Source organism: Syngnathus typhle, unplaced genomic scaffold (assembly GCF_033458585.1).
Source record: "Syngnathus typhle isolate RoL2023-S1 ecotype Sweden unplaced genomic scaffold, RoL_Styp_1.0 HiC_scaffold_35, whole genome shotgun sequence".
NCBI classification, from domain to species: domain Eukaryota; kingdom Metazoa; phylum Chordata; class Actinopteri; order Syngnathiformes; family Syngnathidae; genus Syngnathus; species Syngnathus typhle.
This window is the reverse complement of record NW_026871941.1, coordinates 514,759-522,529: the sequence shown is the minus strand read 5'-3', so window position 1 is coordinate 522,529 and position 7,771 is coordinate 514,759. Positions and strand designations below refer to the sequence as shown.

At 43.7% G+C, this 7,771-nt stretch overlaps 1 non-coding gene across 1 annotated transcript; it reads left to right on the top strand.

Annotated features, from left to right (window-relative positions):
- The first annotated feature begins 802 nt into the window (after positions 1-802).
- trnas-gcu (transfer RNA serine (anticodon GCU)) lies at positions 803-884 on the top strand. The gene has a single exon. It is a non-coding gene; the product is annotated as a tRNA-Ser (tRNA).
- The last annotated feature ends 6,887 nt before the right edge of the window (positions 885-7,771 follow it).

Below are 7,771 nucleotides of genomic sequence, written 5' to 3'. Positions count from 1 at the left end.
GCAGAAAGGGGAAGCGAGTTCAGGATCCTAACAGCCTGGAGTATGAAGCTGTTGTTGAGTCTGGTGGTGCGGGAGTGCAGGCTCCTATACCTCTTCCCAGAGAGCAGAAGATCAAACAAAGAGTGAGCGGGGTGACTCACATCATTCACAATCGTGGTCGCCTTGCGGGTGAGATGGGAGATGTAAATGTCTTTCAAGGAGGGGAGTGAAGCCCCAATAATCTTACCAGCCGTGTACACTATGTGCTGCAGGGCCTTCAAGTTGTAGTCAGTGCAGCCGCCACCCCAAACAGCAATACAGTTGGAGAGGACGCTCTCAATGGTGCCACGGTAAAATGTAGTCATGACGGCCGGAGGCTATACAGTCATGCAATAGCATACAAGAAATGTAGGTTCTTTTCTTTAGGATCTTCAGCCGAGATACCCAGGCAGACCATGAAAGAATGTTGATGTTAAAATGTTAGTGGAACTATCCAACTGCGCAGAGCCGATGATCCCAAAGATTTGGGGTGAGACAACATTGAAACATTTTTTTCCTTTGCTGACAGTGTCACTTCTTTTGTGGCTTAGCTCTTCTTCATTTCACATCTAAAGTATCGTATCATTTTACCTTGTACCTTATACTACCCCGTACATGCCATATCATGTCGCCCATACAACACATGCATGAGATGCGATGGCTGAGATATTTAGGCGATGGGTTGCTACTCCATTGTGCTCTCCACTCAGCATTTCATATCACAATCGTCGGATTTTCACACAAAGTATCTCGGCACAGCGTGTTGTCAATGCCATATGAGCAAGACGAGGTGGCTGAGAGGTTAAGGCGATGGATTGCTAATCCATTGTGCTCTGCACGCATGGGTTCTAATCCCATCCTCGTCGAAAGTTACATTGTTTTACAGTGGAGCCTCGGTTTTCGAACGTCCGGGTTCTCAAACAAATCAATAATTGAACAAAAAATTCGAGAATTCTTTGCTCCGGATGTCGAACGAAATTCGATTGTCGAACCTCACGAGAGGACCCGCATGCCAACTGACTCCGTTCGTTATTACATTCTCGTTACTCTGAGGATTGCAACAACTCTAATCATGCCTCCAAAGGAAGCAAGTGGGATCAGTAAAGCCATCCTAAAACACAAAGACGCTCATAAAGCAATGCAACAGTGAGCGGCCGGCGCGCTGCGGTTGCGCGATCAGACCAAATTAAGCTCCCTGCGCAGAGGTCCACTTAAATTTTGGAAAGTACATCAGGACTTTAAAAATATTTTCTAAATTTTAGCGACCGCTCTGTCACAATAAGGCTAAGCACTGGGAAAACACTGGGAAAACATGATTCGGAATTTGAACGATTCATTTCTCCAACAGCCTTCTGGAACGGATTGTGGTCAAAAACCGAAGCTCCATTGTATCTGTAATCTGCCTACTTTTGTTTAAATAATGATTGCACACTGTCTGCAAATCCTATAAACTTCATTTTACTTCTCAAATATCACTGTGTTGATCACTGCCGTCATCGGCAATGCATGGATTCGGGCCATCTGATTGGTTCCTTTGCCCCCCCCCCCCCCCCAAAAATGGCATGTGAGCTGGCCAGGAGTCCTGGAATCTTCTGATCTGTAGACAGATGCGTTACCCATTGCTCCACGAGCCCCACGGGAATATGTGGCTTGTAACACTTTTGCAAAAATGAAAAAAAAAAAAAAGGGTGACATTATTTGACCGCAAACTTGTGTGGAAAATCGTCGTTGTCCACAAGATGGCAGTTTAGCAATAGTGAGCAACGGAGAAATTCTTCAAAGTAATTTGTTTATGCCATGACCCAGACTTGAACCAGGGTTGCTGCCGTCACAACGCAGAGTACTAACCAGTATATGATCATGGCCAATATGCATAACTATTTTAACGCTACTGCATACACGCCATGATCGTGTAGTGGTCGATTAGAATCCGGGTTATGGTTTAATCAAATTACCTTGTTGAATTTGTCTGCTGGTCACTGTTGCTAGACAGCCTTCCTTTGGACAATGACAGTTTTCCACACAAGTTTACAGTCGATACAGTCTTGTAGGGTGAGTGGCGCAATGGATGACACATGACGGAAAGTGATGAGAATCAAAACAAAAGATTTAAGAGACCCGAGGTAAATTAACTGAACCCGTTTCGTTTTAATTGACAGCCCATGTAATATGCATCTCAGATGAAATCGGGCTAGTTGATCAACAGCAATGTGATAACGAAGGGATCATCTGGGAGTTGAACCCCGGACCTCTCACACCCAAAGCAAGATTCATACCCCTAGACCACCGGTGTCAAACTCGAGGCCCGAGGGCCAGTTATGGCCCACCGTATCATTTTCTGTGGCCCGGAACGACAAATTGTGCATTAAATGTATGTGATACTAAAATTGCAAATTGTCGTAACTTTCAAGAATCTTCTTAAAATTATTTTTGAAATATTTGAAAAGTTTCCACTCCTCTGATTTGAAAAAATAATAATAATAATTATTATTATTGTCAGTTTGTTTTGTAGCTTATACTGTATATAATATGAGGTGTTTATTTATTTGGGTTGACAGTCATAATGGCCCCTCGAGGGAATCTTTGACTACAACGTGGCCCGCGACAAAAATGAGTTTGACACCCCTTCCCTAGACCAACGAGCCACAAAAAAAGCTTGCAGACCATGTTACATTCTGTGTAACATTGGCCTGTCAAACAGTCCACACAACGATAGACAACAGTGTTTCAAAGAAAAGCTCGTTCGGGAGTTTAACCCGGGTAATCAAAGAACCCTAGGCGAGAATCATTCCCCTGCACCAATGAGCCCCATAGTAGACCAGCTGACCCCGTTACATTCTGATTGGAAGCCCTGAAGACTGAATGCCAGTGATTTATGGAATAAATGGAATCTGGTTGGCCTAAGGCTCCCAATTCCCAAACTTCAAGCCCTAACCCTAAAACCCTAACAATTAACAAATCCTAATAATTAAACTTTAACCTGCTAACCCGCCTACCATAACCCCCTCACCTTTAATCTCTAATGCTCCCACTAAAGGTAGTGCTCTCTAAATTTGAAAGCAGGCATATGCGAACCGGACCAGCAGATTGCCCCATTTCAGAAGTGTTTTAGAAACCTTAACAGACGGTTAAAATCCAAATAATAGTTATGTGCGCATGTGTTCCGTGAGCGTTCTCGCCCGCCCCCTCGCTTTCCTTTCTCCCGCAATTTGCCCCCTGCAGCGCAGTCCTCGTTAGTATAGTGGACAATATCTCCGCCTGTCACGCTGAAGACCGGGGTTCGATTCCCCGACTGGGAAATTACTTCTTTGTGCGAAATAGCATTTAAGCAGGTTTTCAATCCATGTGCGTTAACCAGTGTTTGCAGCAGAATAATTATATAGATGCAATGGTTGGTATCATTACATCGTAAGATGGCGCCGCAGATGGTCACCTCGGTAACTCGCTCTCTGTTACTTTGTGTTATTTTACATCTTTTTAATCTCACTTTGTATCATACTTCCGGTTTGCCACGTAGAGCGCCGCAGCGTCACTAGAGAGACGATCTACATTCCTACATTTCTATATGCTTTTCTAGTTTTTCCTCGCTTTTTACTCCACTTTTTGGAGTTTACTATTGTTGAAAGTCGCGGACCGTCAATTCCTGCCCGGCTTTGTGGCTGTTTGTCTACCGTCGATCATCGGACACGTAAGTATGGCTGCGGATCAAGAGGTTTGTACGGCTTTTTGCACCAACTGCACCCTTCTCTCAGAGAGGTTGTCCGTGCTAGAGGGACGTGTCCGCCAGCTAGAGCAGAATAGTGGTATAACAGTAAATGTGGCGGACCCAGATGCGGACTGTAGTCAGCCTGCTAGCCCAGTTAGCATTAGCCCCAAACCACGATAAGCCAGTTAAGACGCATAGCCGTCCCAAGCCATTTCGGCCTACTGGCTCTCGCACCTTGGTCATAGTTGACTCCATTACCTGAAAAACATCACACTTAAAAATCCAGCCACAGTATTGTGTATCCCTGGAGGCAGAGCACCCGACATAGAAGCTAATCTAAGGGCGCTAGCTCGCAATAGGTCTAGTCAACAGCGTAGTTCCAACAAAACTAGCCACTCGGATATAGTGATACACGGTGGCTCCAATGATATATTTCAAGCATATATCGGCTCTATTGATAATCTTACTGCATCTATATCTTCTATATCTGCATCTTAATGCATCTATATAATTCAATGTGACATTGTTGAATGCCATCGATTCGCTACCACTATTTTTATGGGACTTATCTTCTCACCAATTTAAGAAGGCTCTGAAATCACTTCTCTTTGACACTTCCCATATGAACCTGGATCCATTCATTATTCTCTTTAGTTTTAGTTTTAGTGTGTTTTTTCCCTATTGTTGTATGTTGTATGCCAGGGGTCACCAACCTTTCTTAATTCGAAAGCTACTTCCTGGGTACTGATTAAGGCAAAGGGCTACCAGTTTGACACACACTTCTGAAGTAGCCAATTTGCTCAATTTGGTTTTCACTATGTGTTATTATTGTTATTTCCAGTTCACATGTAAGTGTGATTTTAACAAGAATAGCAAAAATACAGTCAAACCTTGGATTTTGACCACGATCCGTTCCAGAAAGCGGTTCGAGAAGCGAATCGATCGAATTCCGAATCTATTTTTCCCATTACAAATACAGTGGAGCTTTGGTTGACGACAACAATCCGTTCCAGAAGGCTGTTCGAGAAGTGAATCGTTCAAATTCCGAATCATGTTTTCCCATTACAAATAATAGAATAAAAATTAAACCATTCCAAGCAAAAAAACGCCTTTTTTAAGCATTTGTTCATTTGCGCATTTTTGTCCGATCGTGCAACTGCAGCGCACCGCCGACCGCGCAACCGTAGCGTGTCGCCGACCGCGCAACTACACCGCACTGGTCGCAATATTGTGACAGACCCGTCGCTGAAATTTGGAAAATATTTTTAAAGTCCTGATGTACTATCCAAAATTTAAGTGGACCTCAGTGCGCAGGGACCTCAATTTGGTCCGATCACGCAACCGCAGCGCGCTGGGCTCTGACTGTTGCATTGCTTTAGGAGCGTCTTTGTGTTTTAGGACGGCTTTACTGCTCCCACTTGCTTCCTTTGGAGGCATGATTAGAGTTGTTGCAATCCTCAGAGTAACGAGAATGTAATAAAGAACGGAGTCAGTGGGCATGGGGTCCTCTCGGCTCGCGAGATTCGACAATTGAATTTTGAACCCATGAATTCAGAGCACAATGGATTAGCAATCCATTGCCTTAACCTCTCCGCCACCTCGTCTTCTTCATCTGGCATTGACAATACACGTTATGTACGTTGTACCAAGATACTTTGTGAGGCCTGAAAATCCGACGAGGATGTGATATGAAATGATGAGTGGACAGCACAGTGGAGTAGCAACCCATCGCCTAAATATCTCAGCCATCGCATCTCATGCATGAGTTGTATGGGCGACATGATATGGCATGTACGGTGTAGTATAAGCTACAAGGTAAAATGATACGATACTTTAGATGTGAAACGAAGAAGAGCTAAGCCACAAAAGAAGTGACACTGTCAACAAAGAAAAATATTTGTTCAATGTTGTCTCACCCCAAATGTTTGGGATCCTCGGATCTGCGCAGTTGGATAGTTCCATCAACATTTTAACATCAACATTCTTTCATGGTCTGCCTGGGTATGTCGGCTGAAGATCCCAAAGAAAAGACCATACATTTCTTGTATGCTATTGCATGATCGTATAGCGTTATGGCCGTAGCATCCCCGGAACTAAGCTGGGTCATGGGGTAATTAAATTACCCTTCTGAATTTGTCTGTGTTCACTGTTACCAAACAGTCTTCTGTTGAACACTTGCTTCCAGACATTACGTCCACCTACGTTTTAACATCAACTTTATTTCATAAAGTTCTTCCTAATTCATGTTGGCGAAACTCCCTTAGGCGTTCCCATCTTTTTTTAGGGCTGGCTGCCACGAGGAAGCGGTCGACACACAATTATGACCCTGAAAGGACTCGCCTATGATATTAATCAGAATTCATTCATTCATTCAATTCGTAATCACTGAAATGCAGTCCTCAGGTCCATTTGATATTCGCTACTAGGGGTGTAAATCGCAGGTTGTGTCACGATACGATATAATATCGATATAAAGAACTACGATACGATATTTGCCGATATCTTAAAGCCTGCTGCGATTCATTCACGATATATCGCGATATAGTGCTCTACGATCGATTTTTTTTTTTTAAATAAAAAATATAGAACAATATCCTGATTTATAACAATTCATACGCAAAATCAACAAGGTACTGCAAACTCTTTATTTAGGAAATTACAAGAGTATTGTACTATACAAATTGCTTACTTTAACACTGAACTTTGATGTCGTGTTTTTTCTTTAAATGTGCGGCGACATTTGTGCTCCCTGAATATTTGATCACCGCATGGCAGGATTTACAAACTGCACGTGTCTTGTCCGTTGAGCCATCTTTTCTTTGGAATCCAAAGTGCTTCCATACGAATGACTTGAAGCCTAAAGGGGAGCAAATTTCCTCGTCTTTTTGGACACTAGCCATAGCACCAGCCCAGGAGCCGCGTACTAGTTGTCGACTCCCCTTTCACGTGCAGCAACGCCGCGCACTGCTCCCTGCTCCCGGAAAAAGGAAGCAAGCAACAATGAACTGGATTTCAAAATAAAGTCGCGTCTAATGTCCGAGGTCAAACACGGCGATATAAATCGATGTTTACCTTTAGCATCGATGCCAATAAATCGTAGAGCATTATATCGATTAATCGATGTGTATCGATGTATCGTTACACCCCTATTCGCTACCAATCGGAATGTAACGAAGCTGTTTCTACCCAGTCAAGAACTGGGGACTTTTCGCGTGTTAGGCAAACGTGATAATCACTACACTATGGAAACATCTGCTCCAGTGGTCCACCTTACTTACTGGACCAAAGGGGAGTGCTACTGGGCACCAAGCGCACCCGAACCATCACTATTTCAGATCTTTACGGTTACTCCCTCATTCATTCACATGTTCAGTGAAACCTCCTCGTCCCCACTCAAACATGCAAAGCATACGATTCGACATGAAAGCAAATCCATTTGTATCATGTAAGGACTTTTGACTTGTGATCTGGTGCTCCCTGTGTGGAGTTTGTAGGTTCTCCCCGTGCCTGCGTATGTTTTCCCCAGGTTTTCCTCCCACATCACAAAAACATGCTTGGTCAGCCGATTTAGTAATCCAAACTGCCCATAGGTGTGCGTGCAAGTGCGAATGATTGTTTGTCTCTGTGTGCCCTGCGATTGTCTGGCAACCAGTTACAACGTGTCCCCCGCCTACTGTCCGATGACTGCTGGGATAGGCTCCAGCACGCCTGCGACCCCCCGCGGAACAGATAATGGACGGAATGGATGGAATTGAATGGCGATCAGTTTAGGGCCTGAAGAGGGAGCAACAGCAATCTGCAGATACTCTTATTAGTTTATACAAAGATTCAAGATTTGAGATTCAAGAGTTTTTATTCGCCATGTTTGAGCGTGCCAAACAAGGAAAAACACACCCTCTGTTCAACATTTAGGTGACTACCAACACTCAGGACATGTGAATAATGGCAAAAACAGTGTAGACAAATTCAAAAAGGTGTGAAAAGCAGGATGTTATTGCACAGTAATGACTCTGAGACTCTATGAGAGTTATTTTAGTCTGAGCAACC